Genomic DNA, 13561 nt, shown 5'->3' with positions numbered 1-13561 from the left:
CCGAAACTTGTCCCGATGGCCGAAATAGCACTTCCTATATATAAATCTTTACCTCCGGACCATTCCGGAACTCCTAGTGACGTCCGGGATCTCATCTGGGACTCCGAACAACTTTCGGGATACCGCATACTAATATCTCTATAACCCTAGCGTCACCGAACCTTAAGTGTGTAGACCCTACGGGTTCAGGAACCATGCAGACATGACCGAGACGTTCTCTAGCCAATAACCAATAGCGGGATCTGGATACACACGTTGTCTCCCACATGTTCCACGACGATCTCATCGGATGAACCATGATGTCAAGGACTTAATCAATCCCGTATACAATTCCCTTTGTCTATCGGTATGATACTTGCCCGAGATTCGATCGTCGGTATCCCGATACCTTGTTCAATCTCATTACCGGCAAGTCTCTTTACTCGTTCCATAACACATCATCCCGTGATCAACTCCTTGATCACATTGTGCACATTATGATGATGTCCTACCGAGTGGGCCCAGAGATACCTCTCCATTTACACGGAGTGACAAATCCCAGTCTCGATTCGTGCCAACCCAACAGACACTTTCAGAGATACCTGTAGTGTACCTTTATAGCCACCCAGTTACGTTGTGACGTTTGGCACACCCAAAGCACTCCTACGGTATCCGGGAGTTGCACAATCTCATGGTCTAAGGAAATGATACTTGACATTAGAAAAGCTTTAGCATGCGAACTACACGATCTTGTGCTATGCTTAGGATTGGGTCTTTGTCCATCACATCATTCTCCTAATGATGTGATCCCGTTATCAGTGACATCCAATGTCCATGGTCAGGAAACCGTAACCATCTATTGATCAACGAGCTAGTCAACTAGAGGCTTACTAGGGACATGGTGTTGTCTATGTATCCACACATGTATCTGAGTTTCCTATCAATACAATTCTAGCATGGATAATAAACGATTATCATGAACAAGGAAATATAATAATAACTAATTTATTATTGCCTCTAGGGCATATTTCCAACAATTACATCACTGCTCCGAGCCTCTGTTCATTACTTGTTTGTGTGTTCTTGATCTTCCCAAGTTGCATGACTAATTTGATGCTTCTATTAATTATGGAGCTGCCAACCCGATCAAGCAAAATATTTGTTCTTTTGGGGCTGGCACCTCGAACAAGCATAAAAATAGAGGGAAGCAGATATACTCCCTCCGATTCTATTTACTCTGCCCATAACTCTTGACCCGCATACCAAGGAGGGCACTGGTTTAATTTTTCTGGACTAATTTGCCAATTAATTAGGGCAGAGGCGGATGGGGCGGGGCACAAAAGGAAACCAGCGCTAGGAATTGGTAACGCGCAGACTAATACGAGAAAACTGAGAAAAATTTATACGCAAAGTAAAAGAATCGGAGGGAGTATTGCCGTGTATGCACACACCCTTCTTTCATTAGTTTAGATGAACCATTGATGATCAATTCGGACCAGTGCATGCGATTAAAATTAATTTTACCTACATAGATGGTGCAGAATAAACTACAACAACTAGATTTGCAACCACGGGATGCTGACGATATCTTCAAAGAACATTGCAACAGCAGCTAGGCTTCACAGCAACATATGGTAAGCCAGTGTGTTTTAGTACATGTGAAATGTAATGCGAGTGGGCTGCTTTCTTGGCTTGTTCCCTCAACGTGTAATCCTACCGAATTACAAATAGTTCAGTTGTCTGCTTTGCTGTATTGCTTGATTCGAATGCTTATTTGTTGTTACGCTATACCTGAGTTGGCCAATATGTCAACAGTGCCTGATGTACTATCGTAAAGAAATGCATGCCTATTTCATTTGAGTCCTTAACTTTTCCTCTCAACTTCATCACATGACTGTCTTCGTAGTTTATATGAGGCCACACTGTTAAGTGCTTTCTCAGATTATTGCAACTGCTTAGATGCCTTGGCAACTTAAATATAGCGGTTGTACACTCCCTTTCAACTAGGGATGTCAACTAGGTTCGGTTTAATCCCGATTAAAGTCCACTAGTGGTATGATAGTTCAAAAGAGTTTTTGTTTTTTTGAGGAAAATGAACTAGGGAGGTAGCAAAAACTAACTAGATGGGACTGGCGGATCTCGTTTATTTGCCACTTACATCCCTAGTTTCATCTTACCATTTTAATTTCTTTTCGGCTGATGCTGCTTCGAACCATTTAAATATAGTTTTCCATGCTCGGCAATAATTTGTCCGTCGTTTACCATGTAAGCTTACTGCCTGGATCATACGATAACTATCTCTTACTAATGTCCAGCGGAAACCTTTCAGGATGCCGTTCACACTAGGACACAATGTACAACCCCAGAATCTATTTGTGGAAGCAGTGCGCCATCCATGTTACTAGATGGTGGCAGTTCAGAGGCAACACCACCGGAGAGCAGTCTGAGCACAAATATTATAGTGCTTGAGGCTCTACTAGAGGCAGAAGGAGATGGTGTGGCTTCCATGAATGAGGTACTATTTATCTTGAGGCTGGAAATTACGGAATTAGCAACACGCATTATGCAAGCAACCCAAGAATTGGAGGAAGTAAGAATGTTGCATTTGAAGACGGAGGAGGTCCTGCTGTTTCTGCTATCTGAAGCCCAAGATAATCCCGGTTCTTCTTTAGATACCAGTTCAAATTTTCATTAGATTATTGTACTTGAATGTTGTGTCATGTCTCTGAATGGATTATGTTGCAAGACCTCCTATGTTGTCCATGTGTTGTAATGATCCGAATTTTTTAGGCGAGGTAATCCTCAGAACTTGTATGATTGACATAAGGTGAACTGTTTGTCATGTGAGCATATTGTATTGGATAAAATAATTGTTTGACTCAGAGTGTATCCAACCTAATGAATTCGAAGATCACGACATTTCTAAATCATAATCATATATAAATGTGGAATAAATCTTTGTTGTGGTTTTGAAGAAATAAATAACAAAACGTACAATTATCTGTGGATATTCGTAATCGAATACAAATTGGATTTGAATTTAGTTTGCCAGGTCCCAGGGCAAACGTGAATGTTAATTCTCCCAAGTTTTGAACGAAGCGGCTAAACACCCACTATAATTTGTGGGCTGCTCGAAGCAAGTGTTTGCGAGATGGAAATTACTGTCTACCCCTGACACTTGACATCCTTATCGACATGATTTACACTGCTGTCGATAGGGGTAGACTAGTAACTTCAATCAGATGTGACACGACAGCCTCTGAGCCCATTCAGACACAGTGGGCGCCAAACGTGGGCGGCAAAACACATTTGATTCAAGCTCGTCCGAAAGACATGTGTCCCTTCCTCCATTTCCCCATTCATACACGGTGTGTGGCAAAACAAACTCTCCTCATCCGAAATTGATGCAGGCTTATATTTTAAATACGGGCAGATGTGTAACTTCCATCAGACGTGACACAACCGCCCTACCCGTCAGCCCCGTTCATACACCGTGGGCGCCAACCGTCGGCGGCAAAACACCCTCTCCTCGCCCGAAATAGTTACCGGCAAATATTTGGGAGATGCGAGATTACCGTCCTATCCCCAACCGACGCGATGTCCGAAATTTTAAATGGGTGATAAGTTCGTAACTTTCCCCCATTTCAGAGAAGCGCGTCCCAAAGTTTGAGATCCCCCTCCCCTCCATTTCCCCATTCGTACACCATCGGCGCCACAACAACCTCCGCACTGCGGCCAGCCTCCTCCGTCCGCCACCCCATTCTCCACCTTGCCAGAGCCGCTACACCTACCTCGTCGTCCACTTCAAGAGATGGACGTCTCTCATCCATGACGCTGGACCAGCATCCTTTCATCGCCTCCTCTCGCTTCATCGGCGCCGTCGTCCACCTTGCCGTTGCCGCTCCTACGACCACCTCGTCCATGGCAACAGTATATATCCCCCGACCCGGCCATCTGCTGTCTAAAGTCTTCTTCCCCGCCGCCGACAGCCATCGCACCCGCAACACCCTCAACGTATCAGCATAGGCCTACACGGCGTTGCAAGAGAGGTGGTACTCTTCCATATGTGCTTAAGTTATTGATCTCACCCAGAAAATAGATCGTAATTTGTTTACTATACTTTTCTTGTCCGTACCAAATCGTAGTGGCTAGTTGAAAGCAAACATTGGTTGCGAAGTAGCTTTGCCCGGTTTGCACCTTCAGATCCGCCATGGCACGGGCACTATACTCGTAAAGCTTATGGTTTCCCCCCTTTATATTCACTACCATCATCGTAGGTGCTTCGTGTCATGCTAGCACTGCTCCTCGAGACCTCAACCCAAAGCTTACGTGTTGAAATACGAATCTGATATGATGCTCATATCACTAAAATAGAGAGCGTTTAATTAGTCACCTAATGTTCCTATATTCGTTTCGAAAAGCATGTGCGCCACCCACTGGTCCAGCTAGTTCCACTTTCCTGATTTTTCTCTTGATGCTTAGGCTTTTCCCCTTTTAGCTACTCTATTATGATCTGCGTAGGTGCTTTCTGTCGTACTAGCATTACTCCACCCTTCAAGCTAAACAACACAACACTCAGAATTCGAAAGCTTAGTTGTTCAAATATGATTGTGATATGATACTGATATTAGTTAACCGACACATTTAATTGGTTAGCTAAAGGTCCCACTTGAGTTTCCAAATGCATGTCGCGACATATAGAGAGACATCATAATTGCATTTCTTTGTCACTTGTTGACCGTACTTTCTTGTCCATACCAAATCTTAGTTGTTATTTCAAAGCAAACATCAGTTGCTAACTACCCTTTGCGCGGTTTGCAGCTTCAGATCTGCCATCCCACTGCCACGGTCAACACTGTACTCATCATGCTTATGTTTCCCCATTTTATGATGACCACAATCAGCCTACGTGGTTCGTGTTGTAATAGCACTGCTCCACCCATCGAGCTAAACAAGCTTAGTTGTACAAATTCATATCTGATATTATTGCTGATATTAGTAAAATTGAGAGATGTTTAATTGGTTAGCTAAATGTTCCTACTTTAGTTTCGAAATGCATGTGAGCCACATATGGAGAGACCGGAAAGAATAGTATTTCTCTGTGCGCTCTGGTTCATCATGGCTGGCCAACCGACATTGTATTAAAAGACTTGTAATATCTTCAATCTGCTTGCTCTTCTGCTCTTCTTTAAGATGATACTCTTCTCTTGCGGTCGACTGGTCAGGTCGAGTTGTTCTCCCTTAGTATATTTTGAATCTATCAGGTCAGGTCGACTTGTTCTTCTTTACCATATGTTGAAGCTATCATCTGCGAAGTGTCATCACTTCTGGAGCTCTCATATTTTGAGTAGTAGGCCACATTATATTAATGCACACAACAAATTACAGCATGCATGGCATCTTTTAAAAGAATTGCAGAGATAGCACAAAGGGGTTTACAGGGAGGCAGTATTGGATTAGAATCACTTCTTCATTACAAAGAAAATCTCACTTGTTTTTATGTTTTCATGCATGTCAGATATTGAACATTATCAAAATGAATATGAGAATGGGCGCACAAGAGGAATATTGCGGAATGATCCACTGCCTAACAAACTTGGCATGGTGGAGGATGGCCTATCTTATTCACCCATCAAGGTGCTTGCTCTAACTTTGCAAAGTTGTATTGGTCACACATATTTTGCTTCTGACCTCTTGCATTACTTCTACTTTGTTACAACATCTGCTTAGTTTAAGCATCATATATGAGTATATGCCATACTCCATGTGTCATCACACTATGTTTTTCCAGTCAAATGTTGTTCTTTCGTAATAGGTGTCCAAAAGGAAGAGGGTGAGTGCAGGTCGTCAAGGAGTACAAACTAGGTATTTGGAAAAGGTAGTGATACCTATTAAATCAGATAGATCAGTAGCCACAGAAAACACAGGCCCAACTGGACCACACTTTAACCCTACTCCAGTGGCCAAACCCCTATTAGAACTGCTGGGAGCCCAGCGTCAGGTACTGTCTATGATATCAATTCAAAATTTGAACTCCTAAATTTTTGCTTGTGCCTTACCTTCTCTCTTGTATGAAAACTAATTTCAGATGAATCTCCTTGCTCAAAGGATCATACGATCTCAAAACAATAATGGGCTCTGCATTGCTCTTGTCAGTACCTCTCTCCCTTTTGCCTTGTAACGCTGTACTTAATTAATTGCTATTTGATTATGTATCATCAGTCTGCACCTGAGCTTCATTATCCTCTGTTTCTTCCAATATTATTTGATCTATAATCCGCTGTCTTATGAGTTTAATTTTGCTAAGTTTCATAGACAACCCCGTGATGAAGAATTGCCTAGTAAAGATGAAATAATTGGTCTTGCTTCTATTGTCGTGCCTCCCACTGATCCTTTAGAACAATATTTGCTAGACCATGAAAATGATATGTATATGAATGAAAGAAGGGAAATAGATGAAGTATTCTTTAAACAGGGACCTATTCTGAAACACAACTTGCCTGTTGAAATCCTAGGGGATCCTCCTCCACCCAAGGGTGATCCCGTGTTTGAGCTTAAACCATTACCTGATACTCTTAAATATGCTTATCTTGATGAAAAGAAGATATATCCTGTTATTATTAGTGCTAACCTTTCAGAGAAGGAGCAAGAGAAATTATTGAAAACTCCGAAGAAGCACCGTGTTTCTATTGGATATACTCTTGATGATCTTAAGGGTATTAGTCCCACTCTATGTCAACACGAAATAAATTTGGAGAAAGATGCCAAACCAGTTATTGATCACCAACGACGGCTGAATCCTAAGATGAAAGAAGTGGTAAGAAATGAAATATTAACGCTCCTTGAGGCAGGTATAATTTATCCCGTTGCTGATAGTTAGTGGGTAAGTCATGTCCATTGTGTCCCTAAGAAGGGAGGTATTACTGTTGTTCCTAATGATAAAGATGAATTGATCCCGCAAAGAATTATTATAGGTTATAGGATGGCAATTGATTTCCGCAAATTAAATAAAGCTACTAAAAAGATCGTTAACCTTTGCCTTTTATTGATCAAATGCTAGAAAGATTATCCAAACATACACATTTTTGCATTCTAGATGGTTACACTGGCTTCTCTCAAATACCTATGTCAGCTAATGATCAAGCAAAGACCACTTTTACTTGCCCTTTAGGTACTTTTGCTTATAGACGTATGCCTTTTGGTTTATGTAATGCACCTGCTACCTTTCAAAGATGCATGATGGCTATATTCTCTGACTTTTGTGAAAAGATTTGTGAGGTTATCATGGACGATTTCTCCATTTATGTATCCTCTTTTGATGATTGCTTGGGCAACCTTGATCGAGTTTTGCAGAGATGTGAAGAAACTAATCTTTTCTTGAACTGGGAGAAGTGCCACTTTATGGTTAATGAAGGTATTTTCTTGGGGCATAAAATTTCTAAAAGAGGTATTGAAGTTGATAAAGCTAAAGTTGATGCTATTGAAAAGATGTCGTGTCCCAAGGACATCAAAGGTATAAGAAGCTTCCTTGGTCATGCCAGTTTTTATAGGAGGTTCATTAAGGACTTCTCAAAAATTTCTCGGCAAAACTCGATAATGAGACAAGACAATTGGCATTTCTTGACGTCTACTAATATTACCAATTCTTTGACATTCATCACAAGACAAGACAAACTTACGGGCATCTTTGAAGAGAGTAGGCCAATAAACACCGGATTGCAATACCTTATGTGCAGTTCTGTCTCCAGCATGGTGTCCTCCATAAGCTTCGGAGTGACACTTGCGTAAGATCTGTTCCTGTTCATGCTCAGGTACACAACGTCTAATAACACCATCTACTCCTTCTTTATAAAGATGTGGGTCATCCCAAAAGTAATGTCTTCAATCATAGAAAAACTTTTTCTTTTGCTGGTATGTGAAACTAGGTGGTATAAATTTAGCAACAATGTAATTAGCATAATCAGCATAACATGGAGCAGTACGAGAAGCATTTATGACATTTAGTTGTTCATCAGGAAAGCTACCATCAATATGTAGTGGGTCATCAAGAACATTCTCTAACCTAGACAAGTTGTCTGCAACGGGGTTCTCAGCTCCCTTTCTATCAATAATATGCAAATCAAATTCTTGTAGTAGGAGAACCCATCTAATAAGTCTAGGTCTAGCATCTTTCTTTTCCATAAGGTATTTAATAGCAGCATGATTAGTGTGAATAGTTACTTTAGAATCAACAATATAAGGTCTGAACTTATCATAAGCAAATACAACTGCTAAAAATTCTTTTTCAGTAGTAGCATAATTTCTCTGGCCATTGTCTAGAGTTTTACTAGCATATTGAATAACATTTAATTTTTATCAACTATTTGTCCTAGAATAGCCCCTACAGCATAATCACCAGCGTCACACATGATTTCAAAGGGTAAATTCCAATCAGGTAGCTGAACAATAGGTGCAGAAATCAAAGCTTTCTTAAGTACTTCAAATGCTTCTACACAATCATCATCAAAGACAAAAGGAATATCTTTTTGTAATAGGTTAGTCAGAGGCTGAGAAATTTTTGAGAAGTCCTTAATGAACCTCCTATAAAAACTGGCATGACCAAGGAAGCTTCTTATACCTTTGATGTCCTTGGGACACGACATCTTTTCAATAGCATCAACTTTAGCTTTATCAACTTCAATACCTCTTTCAGAAATTTTATGCCCCAAGACAATACCTTCATTAACCATAAAGTGGACTTCTCCCAGTTCAAGACAAGATTAGTTTCTTCACATCTCTGCAAAACTCGATCAAGGTTGCTCAAGCAATCATCAAAAGAGGATCCATAAACGGAGAAATTGTCCATGAAAACCTCACAAATCATTTCACAAAAGTCAGAGAATATAGCCATCATGCATCTTTGAAAGGTAGCAGGTGCATTACATAAACCAAAAGGCATACATCTATAAGCAAAAGTACCGAAAGGGCAAGTAAAAGTGGTCTTTGCTTGATCATTAGCTGACACGGGTATTTGAGAGGAGCCAGAGTAACCATCTAGAAAGGAAAAATGTGTATGTTTGGATAATCTTTCTACCATTTGATCAATAAAAGGCAAAGGGTAATGATCTTTTTAGTAGCTTTATTTAATTTGCGGAAATCAATTACCATCCTATAACCTGTAATAATTCTTTGCGGGATCAATTCATCTTTATCGTTAGGAACAACAGTAATACCTCCCTTCTTAGGGTCACAATGGACAGGACTTACCCACTGACTATCAACAATGGGATAAATTATACCTGCCTCAAGGAGCGTTAATATTTCCTTTCGTACCACTTCTTTCATCTTAGGATTCAGCCGTCGTTGGTGATCAATAACTGGTTTGGCATCTTTCTCCAAATTTATTTCGTGTTGACATAGAGTGGGACTAATACCCTTAAGATCATCAAGAGTATATCCAATAGCAGCACGGTTCTTCTTCAGAGTTTTCAATAATTTCTCTTGCTCCTTGTCTGAAAGGTTAGCACTAATAATAACATGTTATATCTTCTTTTCATCAAGATAAGCATATTTAAGAGTATCAGGTAATGGTTTAAGATCAAACACGGGATCACCCTTGGGTGGAGGAGGATCCCCTAGGATTTCAACAGGCAAGTTGTGTTTCAGAATAGGTCCCTGTTTAAAGAATACTTCATCTATTTCCCTTCTTTCATTCATATACATATCATTTTCATGCTCTAGCAAATATTGTTCTAAAGGATCAGTGGGAGACACAACAATAGAAGCAAGACCAATTATTTCATCTTTACTAGGCAATTATTCATCACGGGGTTGTCTATGAAACTTAGCAAAACTAAACTCATAATACATATCCCCTAAACCAACAGAAACAATATCCTTAGTGCAGTCTATCTTAGCATTAACAGTATTCAAGAAGGGTCTAACAAATATAATGGGACAAAAGTCATCTTGTGGGGAACCGAGAACAAGAAAATTAGCAGGATATTTAACCTTCCCACACAAGACTTCAACATCTCTAACAATCCCAATTGGTGAAATAGTATCTCTATTGGCAAGCTTAATGGTAACATCGATATCTTCTATCTCACCAGGTGCAATATCATGCATAATTTATTTGTATAAGGAATGAGGTATTGCACTTGCACTAGCACCCATATAACATAAGCCATGATAGCAATGATCTCCTATTTTAACAGAAATAACAGGCATGCCTACAATAGGTCTATGTTTATTTTTAGTATCAGGTCTAGCAATTCTAGCAGTCTCATCATAGAAGTAAATAACATGCCCATCAATATTATCGGCCAAGAGATCTTTAACCATAGCAATATTAGGTTCAACTTTAACTTGCTCAGGGGGTTTGTGTGTCCTAATATTACTTTTGTTGACTACAGTTGAAACTTGAGCATGATCCTTTATTCTAACAGGGAAAGGTGGTTTCTCAACATAAGCAGTAGGAACAATAGGATCATTATAAGTGATAGTCTTTTCTTCAACTTTAATAGGTGCAACTACTTTTACTTCAATGACAGGATTATATTTAAACCACTTCTCCTTAGGGAGATCAACATGGGTAGCATAGGATTCACGGAAAGAAGCTACTATCTCAGAGTCAAGTCCATATTTAGTGCTAAATTCACAAAATGCATCGGTATCCATAAAAGATTTAACACAATCAAACTTAGGAGTTATACCTGACTCCTTACCTTCTTCGAGATCCCAATCTTCAGAGTTGCATTTAATTCTCTCCAATAAATCCCATTTGCATTCAATAGTCTTCATCGTAAAAGATCCAGTACAAGAAGTATCATGCATGGAGCGATTACTGAGAGAAAGCCTAGCATAATTTTTTTTGAATAATCATTTCTCTTGAGAGCTCATGTTTGGGGCATGAATATAACATTGACTTAAGCCTCCCCCAAGCTTGATTGATGCTTTCTCCTTCGCGAGGCCACAAATTATATATACAATTACGATCTCGATGAACAAGATGCATAGGATAAAACTTCTGGTGAAATTCCAATTTCAATCGCTTATAGTCCCATGATCCCATATCATCACATAGCATATACCATGTCAATGCATCTCCCTTCAAAGATAAAGGGAAGACCTTCTTCTTGATAACATCCTCGGGCGTACCTGCAAAAGGATTAGCTAGCAGTTTCTCTATCATACTCGAAGGAATTTCAAAGTAAACATTTTCAGTAGGTTCAGTAGGTTGAGGAGCAACTCTTTGCTCTACTGGTCAGGGTGAAGATACCCCGAACAAGCCCCTCAAAGGATTATGTTCCATAGTAACAAGTGACAGTAAATTTCAGCACACTATATAAAATTTTCCTTACCAAATTCCACCTGCCAAAGGTGCTTGTAACACCCACTATGCGGCTCTATCTCCCACGTGTCGGAGCACGACTTAGAGGCATAACCGCATTGTAGGCATGTCGCAAGAGGGGTAATCTTTACACATCCCATGTACTGAATAAGAAAGAGGAATAGAGCTGGCTTACAATCGCCACTTCACACAATACATGAAAAAGCATTACATCATCCAGATACAAACAAGGTCCGACTACGGAACCAAATAAAGAAAGACAACCCCTAAGGCAAAAGATCCCCGATCGCCCCAACTGGGCTCCACTACTGATCAACTGGAAATGGAACAACATAACGAACACGATCTTCATCGAGCTCCTCCTTGAGCTCGGTTGCGTCACATGCACGGTGTCATCGGCACCTGCAACTGGTTTTGGAGTAATCTGTGAGTCACGGGGACTCAGCAATCTCACACCATCGCGATCAAGACTATTTAAGCTTATAGGAAGGGAAAAGGTATGAGGTGGAGCTGCAGCAAGCACTAGCACATATGGTGGCTAAACATACGCAAATGAGAGCGAGAAGAGAAGGCAAGGCATGGTCGAGAAACTATGATCAAGAAGTGATCCAAGTCTACTTACGTTCAAACATTACTCCAACGCCGTGTTCACTTCCCGGACCCCGCCGAGAAGAGACCATCACAGCTACGCACGTAGTTGATGCATTTTAATTAAGTTAAGTGTCAAGTTCTCTACAACCGGACATTAACAAATTCCTATCTGCCCATAACCATGGGCACGGCTTTCGAAAGTTCAAAACCCTGCAGGGGTGTCCCAACTTAGCCCATCACATGCTCTCACGGTCAACGAAGGATATTCCTTCTCCCAGGACGACCTGATCAGGCTTGGAATCCCGGTTACAAGACATTTCGACAATGGTAAACAAGACCAGCAAAGCCGCCCGATGCGCCGACAATCCCGATAGGAGCTGCACATATCTCATTCTTAGGGCAACACCGGATAGGTCAAGCTACGAGTAAACCAACCCTCAAGTTTCCCTGAGGTGGCCCCGCAGGCTGCCCATTTCGGACCAACACTTAGAGAAGCACTGGCGCGGGGGGTTAAAATAAAGATGAACCTTGAGTCTGCAGAACCCAAGGGACGGTGGTAGGTTGTTAGTGCAAATGGTAAAACCAAGGTTGGGCCTTGCTGGAGGAGTTTTATTCAAGGCGAACTGTCAAGGGGTTCCCATTATAACCCAACCGCGTAAAGAATGCAAAATCAAGGAACATAACACCGGTATGACGGAAATTAGGGCGGCAAGAGTGGAAGAAAACACCAGGCATAAGGTCGAGCCTTCCACCCTTTACCAAGTATATAGATGCATTGATTAAAAAGAGATATTGTGATATCCCAACAAATATCCATGTTCCCACATGGAACAAACTCCAATCTTCACCTGCAACTAACAACGCTATAAGAGGGGCCGAGCAAAGTGGTAACATAGCCAAACAACGGTTTAGTAGGACAAGGTGGGTTAGAGGTTTGACATGGAAATATGGGAGGCATGATAAGCAAGTGGTAGGTATTGTAGCATAGGCATAGCAAAAGAGCGAGCATCTAGCAAGCAAAGATAGAAGTGATTTCGAGGGTATGGTCATCTTGCCTGCAAAGTTCTCCGAGTTGACGTTAGCTGGATCCTCGTAAACGTACCCAACGGGTTCCTCGATCATGTACTCATCTCCCGGCTCTACCCAAAGCAAGAACACAAGCAAAGGGAGACACAATCAACCACGTGCAATGCACAAGCAACATGATGCAAAACATGGCATGATATGCGGGACGTGATATGCGGTGCATATGCATGCTTCGGAAAGGAAAGATTGAACCTGGCTTCAACTTGGAAAACCAAGAGTTCCCCTGGAAAGATGAGTTGATTTCGGTCGAAATCGATATAAAGATCACCGGAATCAGATGCACGGTTTGGAAATGGCAAGCAAAACCAAAAATGGCGCAAAGCTGCGATTAACAGCACGAGGCCATCTAAATGCATCAAGAACAACAAGCTACTGCACTCTAACATAACAACAAAGGACATGGCAGTAATCCACTCAAGATGCTTGACAAAAGATGAACACTGAGCTAAGGCTAAATCACACAAGAGCAGGTTCAAACAAGCATGGCAAAAGAGCAAAAGATATCAGGATACAGACTTAGTGAAAATAACAACATGCCAGGAATTTAACATCAGTAAGCAATGTTTAGAGCAA

Source organism: Triticum aestivum, chromosome 7A, assembly GCF_018294505.1.
Source record: "Triticum aestivum cultivar Chinese Spring chromosome 7A, IWGSC CS RefSeq v2.1, whole genome shotgun sequence".
Taxonomy (NCBI): domain Eukaryota; kingdom Viridiplantae; phylum Streptophyta; class Magnoliopsida; order Poales; family Poaceae; genus Triticum; species Triticum aestivum.
The sequence above is the reverse complement of the archived record's forward strand: the minus strand, read 5'-3'. Positions refer to the sequence as shown.